The following is a 12,939-nucleotide window of genomic DNA, read 5'->3' as shown; positions in this document are numbered from 1 at the left end:
CAAAACATTCTCTACCTTGTTAGGCCCCTATAGTACTAGTGTAACCCCTTATTGTTATTAGTAGAACCCCCCTTTTATATTGTTATACACATGTAGTCCCCATATTGTTATTATTGTGACCCATAGAAGCCCATTATTGTTATTATTGTGCCCTTACATTATTATTGTTATGTCGTCTCTAATTATATTATGACCCCTTAGACTCCTATATATAGAAAGGAGGTCTTGTCATTTGTATCATCCAAGAATTGTTCATTTGTGTAATGTAAAGGAGGTTTCCCCCTTGAAGAGGCTTATTTCTAAGGCATTCATCTATCTTTTCTATCTTTTTCTAAGTTGGTTTCATAACATTTGGTATCAGAGCTTTGGATTCTAGGGTTTCACTGCTCCAAATAGGTCATCGTGGAATTTTCGCTATGACTTATTTTTTGTCACAATTCAAAAGTAAAAACAAAAACCCATTTGAGATGAACTCGTGTTGAACCTTCGGTCCGAATTTTAGAGCTTGTCTTGCTATATTTTCAGAGATATGATCTAAGGAAGTTAGGGTTTTTGCAAGCTCCATAATTTCAACTAAAATAGGTCATCGTGGGATTTTCACTATAACTCTTTCGCTACGAAGTTTCAGAAGCCAAAAAAAACCCATTTTAGAAGAAATCAGTTTGAACCTCGGCACCAAATTTCAGATCCCGTCTCACTATATTTATGGAGATATAGTCTGAGGAAGTTAGGGTTTTGCAGACCACCGAATTATATTCCAAATAGGTCACCTGAGGAAAATCGTCATAAATTTTGTTTTGAGCATCAGATTGAAATTTCGTAAGAAGTTACAGAAATAGGACGGACTGTAGTTTCCTGTGTATATTTTTCAGATCCTAAAGTCAAAACAGTGACATGTGGAACTTCATACAAGTTTGCTCTTCTGAAAAGGCATATAATCAGGTCATCTTGGAAGATTTTGCATAACTCTTTCTTGGAGAATCCAATTTTGATCATGTTAGTGCCTAAATCTACCTCAGGCTGAGAAAGGTATGTCTAGGGTAACATCAAACCACGCTTAACTTGGTAGCTAGCCCCACCAGGTCGGGATAGGGCTCTCTCCTTGTCAATCTCAAATAAAATATGGCAAGTAAGGGTTGAGATGACTGGTATGAATACTAATTTTAGGCTAGGTATATGCTCAGAGGATTTTTATTGATTTTAATGGTTGGTTGCTGGATCAGATAGATTTGGGTCTAGGAAATCAACACAATTTTGCAGAGGTTTCTGTGGGGCGAGGTAGGCAAGTGTTTTGACACTTTGAAATGAGTGTAATGGTGAGTCTAAATATTGGTGAAGAGTTGGAGAGGGCATGCAAGTTTCATGAGTCCTCTTCAAATAGCAGAAAACATTTAGAACTAAATAAAACCCCAAGGCAGAGCACTAAACATCAATGGATTCCACCCTTTAATCTTGATTCTTTTAGTTATGAGGAAAAAGAGAGATGATGGAACATATCCACATAAGTGTTGGCATTATGACTAAAGTGTTGTCCTTGATGGCAACCCATTCAGGTGGTAGTTCACTATTCTTCAAAGTCAGCAGCAGAAGTTGATGATCAGGCTCTCAGTTTGTTGAAAATTAAGAAGGACGCAGGAAACGAGTTCAGAAAGTGCGTCCCCGCAGGTATACCATGCAGAACCCGCGTCCAGGGACGCAGGCCAGCCGTTCAGGGGGTGCGTCCACCCAGTGCACACATTTCAAGGCAGAGAAAAGCACGTGGGGGTTTCTTGTGTGGTATCTAGCCGACGGTTTTGTGTTTCTATGGTGTCGGCTCGTGGTATTGTTCCATGTTTTGAGGAGGAGCTTGCCTATATAAAGCAAAGGAGATCATTTGGATTTGGCAAGTCTTGGGTTGAATATCTTATGAGGGTTAGATCTGGTCTAGATCTAAACAAGGCGAATCTACTGATGGACCGAGATCTCTTCGGCGCATGTTCAGATCTGTGGATCTGATTGTCTGGGTTACTTCTAAAGTCTTGAAATCATCTATGCCCGGACGGACGCAGGTGCAGTAAGGGTTCAGGTGCGTCCGGGACGCAGGAGCGAAGAGTTTCAGGTGCGCCGGACGCAGGCTCAGAAGGGTTCAGGTGCGCCGGGACGCAGGCAGTTCAGTAGACTCAGTGCGAGGGACGCAGGCTAGCAGTTGAGCAGGGTGCGTCCAGGGACTCAAGCCAGCAGTTGAGCAGGGTGAGTCCGGGACTCAGGCTAGCAGTTGAGCAGGGTGAGTCCGGACTCAGGCTAGCAGTTGAGCAGGGTGCTTCCTTCACTTAAAATCTTTGTTTATCATTGTTGTGTTCTGGGTTTGGTCCTATTATTGTTGATCTGGTTACTTCAGTTGATTGGGTGTTTCAGAAGATTGTTTGAGCTTCAATGTTGTTTGGATGAAATGTGGCCTTTCAGTTTATGGGTTGTGCTTCAGTGTATCCAGTATGAAAATTGATGAAACGTGGTACTTGGAGCAGAGAAGATTGTAGGCCAGTGCCTACGTACTAGTATCTAAGCTAGTACAAGAGCTAAAGGAAATCTTTGGAGCATTGTAGCAGGTAGTAGCCTGCGTACTAGTAAATGGATCGGCTAGTACAAGAGCAAAGGGGGTTGTAGCTCCCGTACTGGTATGAGGCTGCACCAGTACAAATATTGTAAAAGGATTTTCTTATTAAGAAGAAGATTGAGATGACTTGCAGCAGGTGGTTTTCTCCCGCATTGGGTTTCCACCTTATATCATTGTGTTCATGTGTGTGCCTTATGTGTGATGATCTACTTTATGTTACTGCATCTATTAACTGATAATATGGTTGATAATGTCCTAATGCACTCATTGAAGATCGATTAACTTAATCTTAAGAAGTTGTGGAAGTAGCATATATAAATCTGATTATGGAATTGAAAAAGTTTTATTAATGTGATAATACTGATTCACCCCCCCCTCTCAGTATTATTTCCAACAATAAGATAAACTAAATAACAGAGGAGAAAACAATGGTAATTCACATTACCACAAGAATCCCACAAAATGCTGCAAAACCCTGGTTCATTTCCTTGCCAAACTGCAGAAGGGATTTACAATAGTGCTCAATGCATCCACAAGAGTCCAACCCTTACAAATGACTGAAAAAACACATGATATAGACCTCCAAACCACCTGTGCTATCCATCAGGGGTCAAATCCATGAGAAGAGTGGTGGTTTCAACCATATCTAAACTAGGAACAAAAAAATAGGCAGTGGAACAACTTGCCTCTAAAACCTAGGAAACTGATTCATTCAACTCTAAACCACTTACAACTGATGTATCTACCTTATCAAGTCAATTTTTATAATTTTTACATCATAGTACATCAATTTACATCATGTCACATCATGAATTTGACCATAAGAGAGAAAAATTCAAACTAGAAGAAAACTAGGCAAAAAACAAAGTTTTTGAGCAAAATTGGCACTTTTTCATCTTGTGCATAGCGCCATTTTTTTGTGCATAGCGCTTTTTCCAAGCTACTTCTCAAGGGCTTCCCGAGGTCCAAATCAAGTTCAGGATAGCTCATTGGGAAGCCTTGTGAGTCTACTTTCTGTAACAACTTGAATTTTTTGATTTGGAGTCCATTTTCCCCTCCAAAATTGCAATCTCCAAAGACTGCTTCCTGTGTGGCCAAAAAGTGGCAGAGAGGGAATTTTTTGGGTGTTTTTGGCCCTTTTGGAGGTCCAAAACTTGTCAAAATTCCCTAGTAATTTCTGAGCATGCATAAATTTTCATAAATAATCCAAAAATGCCAAGTTTTCTCAATGGAGGTCCCTATCAAAAGCGAGCGCCGGTGGCACTACGCACCTACCAAAAAAACCTGTTTTTTCCCTGAAAATTTGAAAAATGCCAAAAGGTTCACCAAATTTCTTGAAATTTGGCATGAGTGATCTATGTTAAGTGCTATGCTAGGCAAATGATGCTTCAGCCAAGATCTTGAGCTTATATTGCTCATTTTTGGGCTTTAAGGCTCTCCCTAGCTTGGCTTTTAGGCTTCTTATCCTTGTTTTACATATTTTGTTCCGGGCCAAATAGTGATAAGCCATGTGGCACAACATATTTTTCTCCTTGATGGCTTTCTCAAATAGCTTCTCCAAGTGCATATTCACCTTCTCCAACACATATTCCCTGTCATTGTCTTTTTGCTCAATGGATGTCAACTTGCCTTTTGCCCTCTTGGACTTTTGTCGGTTTTCTTTAATGACTTGCAGCTCCAGGAGTTCTTGTTTGTCGATAAGCTGCTTGTTTTCTTTTTTGAGATTTGATTGGTTGACTGATAATAAAAATGTAAAGGAGGGTTTTGATGATGGCTGTAGGGTTTTTAGGGAATGACAGGGTTTAGGAAAATGGGAATTAGGTTTTTTGGGGAATAGTGGGAATTAGGGAGAATATATGAGGGAATGATGTTTGGGGAATTTATATAAGGGTATGGGGTTTAGGGAATAGAAAATGGATGAGGGAACTTTAAAAGTTATGAGACAGTTTAGTGAAAACTAGGGTTTGACTTCATGAGTAAAAGAGTCACCAAAGATTGATGCAAAACCCTTTTCAACAAGAAGGATTGATTTACTTACTTGCCAAGAGGTAACTTGAGAGATTTGAAGCAAATTGAGTGATTTTGGAGCGTTTTTGGGCTTGGCTGCCAGGTGCGTAGCGCCAGTGCAAATTAACAACGGAAAACCTTGCCAAGTGCGTAGCACCTCCTAGATGCATAGTGCATTTTTGCAGCCCGTTTTGGAGGCCTTACCGGTGTCCAAATTGGGCGTGGTATATCTTGTTGGAAACCTTATCGATTCTACTTTCCAGAACATCTTGAATTTTCCAATTTGGAGGTCATTTGCCCTGTCAAAAGTCAAATCTCCCTAGACTAGTCAAAATGTGCAAAATGAGGTTGCCTAAATGCAGAGTGCTATTGCAGTCAACTTTTGAAGGTCTTTCTCAACTCCACATTGAGCTCACGATATCTCATTCAAAATCTCTCTCTATCTAGATATCATTTAAATTATCAAGCAAGTCATTTGGTCAACCAGGCTAGGAGAAATCTTGATGTTCCCAAGGTCACTTCAGAGATGCAGCAACCCTCTTGAGGCAATTTTATTTTTGACATTTATCTAAAACCATGACACTTGTGTAAAAAATGAAGCAGGTTTTTCTTCCTTGGCCTATTTTAGACAAAAACCTCTCTCACTTTTGTCAAATTAATCTTCTATTTCTCAGAAACATCATTTGAGTAAAACCTACCCCGATGTGTGGAACAGGGGATTTGACGAAATGAAGGGAAATGAAGGGGATAAGGGGCAGGATGAGTGTTAATGAGAGAGGGAAAGGGGAAGAAAATTAGGGAAATTTAGTGGAGAGGGATGGGATATGTAAAAATTTTGCAAGGGATTATAAACAACAAGAATGACAAAAACCCTACAAAACCCTAGACAGTTTTGCAAAACAACTGTGCAACAATTTAGGGTTTGAATTTTCACCTTTCAAAACACCATCAAGGATGACTAAATCTATTTTTATGGAAAATGGGAGGGTTTACTTACTTGAAGAGATGGTATTCACAAAATTTGGAGCTTTAGAAAGTCGATTGAATAAGTTTTGAACTTGGTTGACTCGTGCGCTGTGCCAACGCCCAGGTGCATAGCACCTGGCAGGTGTGCCACACTCGTTATAAATCCTTTGTAAATCCTACGCCTGGTGTGCCGTGCCTGGCAAGTTCACCTTGCCAATGCCCAGGTGCATCGTGCCAAAAAAAAAAACTTGAAAAATGTTGTGATTTGTCCTTTCTCTCCTCAAACACAATTTTCCTCTTGTTCTTTCTTTCCTTTGCAGAAAATGATGTCTTCTACACAAATGATATCTTTATATACAAGTGACTTTAATTTTTCATTTAGAAAACCCACTTTCTAAAGTTTGCTTTTCAATTTGCTTTTAAAAAACTCTGTTTTGCGGTTTGGCTCTCTTTTTTGTCATTTGATGGACTCAAGCTTGGATTTTCTTGTCTCTTTTGCAGGAGTTGGAGTGCTAGAGTTTGGCAAGATAACCCAGGGCTGCAAATGATGCTTTATTACATATGAAAACAATAAAATTACATGAAATTTGTACGTGAAAGGAAAAACACTGTTTTCACCTCAAAACAAAGTTTTGAGGTAAAAACCCTTTATGGAGCAAATCATGAGTAAAATTTGTGATTTTATGAACTTATTAAACATCCTCATGTCCATTGGCCTGTTATTAAGTCTTTGAAGATCATGGTGGTAAACCATAGACCTAATGAGACTTGAAAACCCTAAAAAATGGCTTTTGCAAACATAAATAACAAAAATGACTGTAAATGACATGATCTTGTGAAAATAGGCCAGCAGGTAAAAACCATGAGGGAAATTTGATAATGAACCACTTCCATCAGTTGATCCATGACCTAATGGAATGCAACTGATCGGATGAGACACCTAAAATGCATGCAAAAAGAGAATTTGATCACTGATGGAGGGATGAAGATACCGACACTAATAGATCACACTGGTGGCATTGGAAAGAGGACACAGAGGGATACTGTAGGTCGCAATTTCAGAACTGGAAGAGCCAAAATTACAGAGTTATAGTCATTTCAAGATCGAGCTCCTAAAATCAAGAAAAGGCGATATGAGGAAGTTTGATGGCAAGGATTCGGTAAATTGGATACTCCAGATGGAGCAATATTTTTATCTACATGGTGTACCACTGTTACAAAAGGTATGTATTGCAACTTCATATTTAGAACTGGATCAATTTTTATGGTATAAAGGGCTTTGTTCTCGTAAACAACTTGTTACGTGTTCAATTTTCATGGAGGAAATAATAGCACATTATAAGGATACAAAGAGAAAAACCTTCTTTAGCCAATTGATAAATCTCAAACAAAAGTTTTCAAAGGTATAGCACATTGAGGACTTCCAAAAATTGAATATAAGGGTAAATGATATTCCAAAGAAGTAAAGGATTGATGTCTTCATAGGTACTTTAAAGGATAACATTCAACATGAGGTTCATCTTTGGGAACCTGATTCATTGGAGAAGGCATTCAGGTGGGCAAGAAAAATTAAAAGTGAAATTATGGAAACAAGGAGTCCCACCACTCATGACTATAATTATGAAAGTGTTTCTTCTCATAGCCTTCCACAACCTACAAGGATTACACCACAACAATTGGAAGAAAAAAGAGAAAAGGGGCTTTGTTACAATTGTGATAGCAAATCCACTAAAGGTCATAAGTGTGCTGAGAAGAAATTATTTTACATAGAGTATGCAAAGGAGGAAGAAAAGGATCAAGAAACATTAAAAGAAGAGGATATATTCCAAGAACAAACCCCAGAGAAAAGAAATGAATCCGACCTTATCTTGTAAAGCATTGACAAGAATTACCACTCCTCAAACTCTCAAGATAGAAGGACATATCAAGAAGAGAAAGGTTCAAGAAGTGAAAGATCATATCGAGAAAGAAGAAATGAATCCAACCATATCTTGTAATGCATTGGCTGGAATTACCACTCCTCAAACTATCAATATAGAAGGACATGTCTAGAAGAAAAATGTTCAAGAAGTGAAAGATCACATTAAGCATCAAGAAATGAATCCGACCATATCTTGTAAAGCATTGAAAGAAATTACCACTCCTCAAACTCTTAAGATAGAAGGACATGTCAAGAAGAAAAAGGTTCAAGAAGTGAAAGATCACATCAAGCATCAACAACAAGTTCTCCAACTTTTAAAGGATAAAGCCACTTTGGTGCAGAATCGAATGAAACAATAGGTAGATCAACATCGCAACGAAAAAAGTTTTGATGTAGGTGATTGGGTATTTTTACGGCTACATCTCAAGCAAGCTATTTATGAGAAGGAAATGTTGGAAATACTACATGCACTTAAGAAATGGCGACCTTACCCAATGGGAAGACACTTCAAGGTAAAAATGGATCATGATAGTCTTAAATACTTTTTAGAACAAGTATTATCTTTAGAAGAACATAAAAAATGGGTCGCAAATATGTTGGGTTATGACTTTGACATCATCTACAGAAAAGGGAAGAAATTTTTTGTTGCAGATGCACTCTCAAGAAAGAATGAGGATGTGGAAGCATTTTTTCGTGCTATTTCTATTATCCAACCAGATTGAACAAATGAAGTAAGGGATGAAAGGAAGAAGGATAAAGAAGTGTGGCCACTCATTCAAAAGTTGCAGAATATCCCAATTCAAACAATATTGCCAGAACTTGAAGAGGAAGGAAAAATCATATTGGAACCTAGAGCAATCATAGAAACAAGAACCCGACAGCTACGAAATCGATCAATTTCAAAGTATCTCATCAAGTGGAAGAACTTACCTGTTGAATATTCCACATGGGAGGACAATAATTTTATACAAAAGCATCAAGACCTACTCAAGCATTGAGGACAACACTTTTTGAAGGAGAGGGGCATGCTAGGCCCCTATACTACTACTATAACCCCTTATTGTTATTAGTACAACCCCCTTATTATATTGTTGTACCCATGTAGTCCCCATATTGTTATTATTGTGCCCCATAGAAGCTCACTATTGTTATTATTGTGCCCTTACATTATTATTGTTATGTTGGCTCTGATTATATTATAACCCCTTAGATTACTATATATAGAAAGGAGGTCTTGTCATTTGTATCATCCAAGAATTGTTCATTTGTGTAATGTAAAGGGGATTTCCCCCTCGAAGAGGCTTATTTCTAAGGCATTCATCTATCTTTTCTATCTTTTTGTGAGCTAGTTTCATAACATACCTTTTCCATAAACAATAGATAAAATAAGAGAACATAGAACCTACTTGTAGCTTCTACTTGTTCCTTATCTCCCTTGACCGATTCTATTGCTCCTTCCCGTACTTAAGCCACTTGAGAAGTACCTACACACAGACAGAAACAAGAACTCATCAAAGCATATGATAATGATCTATTGATTAAACATAGCATGGAATCAAGTACATGATAAGCATATGAAAGCATCAAAAGACAATACAAGCATATGGAAAAAGCTTTGAACACTTTATTAGTGAAAGGAAGAGTTACAATCCAATTTTCCTAATTCAGCATCACTCCTCCAGTTCAATCCCATCCTCTCCTCGCAACAATCAAGACACTTTGACATCATTACAATACTTGCAATCAACTCAAATCTCATACCAACAGCATCTCCCTACCATTCAATAATTTCCAGCCCCTGATCACTTAGATGAGTGATCTTTTTATAGGTGAATGAAGGAAGTTATGCCATGAATGGTGATAATGAATGCCCTCCTAAATTTAGAATTCAGTTCCATGGAAGAAGGGATAAGGGGATTGATGTTCCTTAACTCCCTTCCTCATCCAAATGTGAACTCAAAGGAGTGGTTAGCCTTGAGAAACTTCTAGAGGCATCCAATGGATAAGGAATCTTTCAAACCCTCACGGAAATTCGCTAAAATTTGCCTAGTTCAAGCCAAAGAGGGACCAAGTGCGCTACATAGCACCCTGACAGTGTATGGTTTGCACTGCAGTGCACCCTAATGAAGGCCTACTTGAGCTGATCTTCTTAGAGTCAATTTCTAGATGTTTTCAGTGATGGAACTTCTTGGGAAGTGAGGCATTCTAATGTTTAACTTCTTTAGGGCATGAAACAACTGCATTAGGGGTTGATGGGCCCTAATAGTATCAATCTGTAAGTTGGGGTTGATGTACCTAAATGGATCTATAATAGTCCTCCAGAAATGTCCAACAAATCTGGTGTCTCTGTCTGAAACAATGCTCTTAGGTAACCCATGTAATCTTACAATCTCCTTAAAAAACAGATTAGAAATATGAGTAGCATCACTGGTTTTATAACATGGAATAAAATGTGCCATTTTTGAAAATTTGTCAACTACTACATAAATTGAATCATTTCCTCTTTGTGTTTTTGGTAAACCCAAAACAAAGTCCATACTTACCATATCCCAAGGCCTATCTAGAATAAATAATGGAACATACAAACGTGTGTTTTGACTCCTTCCCTTTGTGTATTGACGAAGTTTACAATTTTTCACGTACCTTTCTACTTCAGACCTCATTTTCCTCAAAAATAAAACCTGTTCAACTATTCATAAGTCTTGTCTACACCAAAATTCCCCCTAAGTTCTCCAATATTTTTTTCCTTGATCAAATTCTCCCTCATAGAACAACTAGGTATGCACAATTTATTTCTTTTAAATAACAGTCCCTCTTTCAGGAAATAATCCAGCCACTTGCTTCTGTCTAACAAAACAGGATTTCTACAATCTTCAAATGCCTCTTTAAAATCTAAATCTTTCTCATATAATTGTTTAAGGAAATCAAAACCCAACACTTGAATTTGACTTTCTTGAAAAAAAATGCTTTTTCTACTTAAGGCATTTGCTACTTTGTTTGATTGACCAGTTATATATTTTAATACAAAATTAAAACTTTGCAGGTATTCTACCCATTTTGCATGCTTCTGGTTAAGCTTTGGCTGTTGCATAATGTATTGTAATGCATGGTTATCCGAATATAGTATGAACTCCTTGGACATCAAGTAATGTCTCCACTTCTTCAAAGACTGCACCACTGCATAAAACTCCTTTTCATAAGAAGAATATTTTTGTATGGGGGATTTACGCAGTGCATTATATTAGATATCATTTTTGGGATTCAACTGCATTAAGTAAGTCATTCAAACGTATGACCATTTCCATGAGAGGTAGTCGTAACTGACTAATTTCTCATGATTTTTGAATAGTTCACTTAGCACTCATTGCATCGGGTGATGCTCACAGGGGTGAAGAAGTGGGATTGAAACTAATGAAATGTGGAGAACGAATCACATAGCATCAATCATCACTTCCGGGGCTTGCACCCAGTAACCAGGACTTCCCAGGAGGTCACCCATCCCAGAACTTCTCTGGCTTAAGCGCGCTTAACTGTGGAGTTTTTCCCCACAATCAAGCCCACTTAGCTTGCTACACCATTTGCAAAACCTTAGCAAGTATTGTGCCTCATGAACCATTCAAGTAGAGATCCCTTGACTCTTTTTGAATTTAAGTATGGGGGATTTACGCAGTGCATTATATTAGATATCATTTTTGGGATTCAACTGCGTTAAGTAAGTCATTCAAACGTATGACCATTTCCATGAGAGGTAGTCGTAACTGACTAATTTCTCATGATTTTTGAATAGTTCACTTAGCACTCATTGCATCGGGTGATGCTCACAGGGGTGAAGAAGTGGGATTGAAACTAATGAAATGTGGAGAACGAATCACATAGCATCAATCATCACTTCCGGGGCTTGCACCCGGTAACCAGGACTTCCCAGGAGGTCACCCATCCCAGAACTCCTCTGGCTCAAGCGCGCTTAACTGTGGAGTTTTTCCCCACAATCAAGCCCACTTAGCTTGCCACACCATTTGCAAAACCTTAGCAAGTATTGTGCCTCATGAACCATTCAAGTAGAGATCCCTTGACTCTTTTTGAATTTAAGTATGGGGGATTTACGCAGTGCATTATATTAGATATCATTTTTGGGATTCAACTGCGTTAAGTAAGTCATTCAAACGTATGACTACCTCTCATGGAAATGGTCATACGTTTGAATGACTTACTTAACGCAGTTGAATCCCAAAAATGATATCTAATATAATGCACTGCGTAAATCCCCCATACTTAAATTCAAAAAGAGTCAAGGGATCTCTACTTGAATGGTTCATGAGGCACAATACTTGCTAAGGTTTTGCAAATGGTGTAGCAAGCTAAGTGGGCTTGATTGTGGGGAAAAACTCCACAGTTAAGCGCGCTTGAGCCAGAGGAGTTCTGGGATGGGTGACCTCCTGGGAAGTCCTGGTTACCGGGTGCAAGCCCCGGAAGTGATGATTGATGCTATGTGATTCGTTCTCCACATTTCATTAGTTTCAATCCCACTTCTTCACCCCTGTGAGCATCACCCGATGCAATGAGTGCTAAGTGAACTATTCAAAAATCATGAGAAATTAGTCAGTTACGACTACCTCTCATGGAAATGGTCATACGTTTGAATGACTTACTTAACGCAGTTGAATCCCAAAAATGATATCTAATATAATGCATTGCGTAAATCCCCCATACTTAAATTCAAAAAGAGTCAAGGGATCTCTACTTGAATGGTTCATGAGGCACAATACTTGCTAAGGTTTTGCAAATGGTGTAGCAAGCTAAGTGGGCTTGATTGTGGGGAAAAACTCCACAGTTAAGCGCGCTTGAGCCAGAGGAGTTCTGGGATGGGTGACCTCCTGGGAAGTCCTGGTTACCGGGTGCAAGCCCCGGAAGTAATGATTGATGCTATGTGATTTGTTCTCCACATTTCATTAGTTTCAATCCCACTTCTTCACCCCTGTGAGCATCACCCGATGCAATGAGTGCTAAGTGAACTATTCAAAAATCATGAGAAATTAGTTAGTTATGACTACCTCTCATGGAAATGGTCATACGTTTGAATGACTTACTTAACGCAGTTGAATCCCAAAAATGATATCTAATAAGAAGAATATTTCTTCTTTGTCTCATTCAGCTTTTCACTAAAATAAGCTACAAGCCTGTCCTCTTGACTCAAAACAGCTCCAATGGCTTCTCCACTGGCATCACACTTCACTTGAAAAGGTTTATTAAAATCAGGTAAAATCAAAATAAGTTTCTCAATAATCTTTCTCTTCAACATCTAGAAGTTCTTTTCTGCTTCAATAGTCCATTTAAATAGTTGTCTTTCTTTCTTTATTGTGTCAATAATTGAAGCATTAATCTTACTAAAATTCCTTAAGGATTTCTTGTAAAAACTAGCAAAACCGTGAAAACTTCTTACCTCAAAGACACT

This window comes from Pinus tabuliformis, chromosome 4_1, assembly GCF_031772625.1.
Source record: "Pinus tabuliformis cultivar Carrire ecotype Pingquan chromosome 4_1, CPIR1, whole genome shotgun sequence".
NCBI classification, from domain to species: Eukaryota; Viridiplantae; Streptophyta; class Pinopsida; order Pinales; family Pinaceae; genus Pinus; species Pinus tabuliformis.
Note: the sequence above shows the minus strand (reverse complement) of the source record.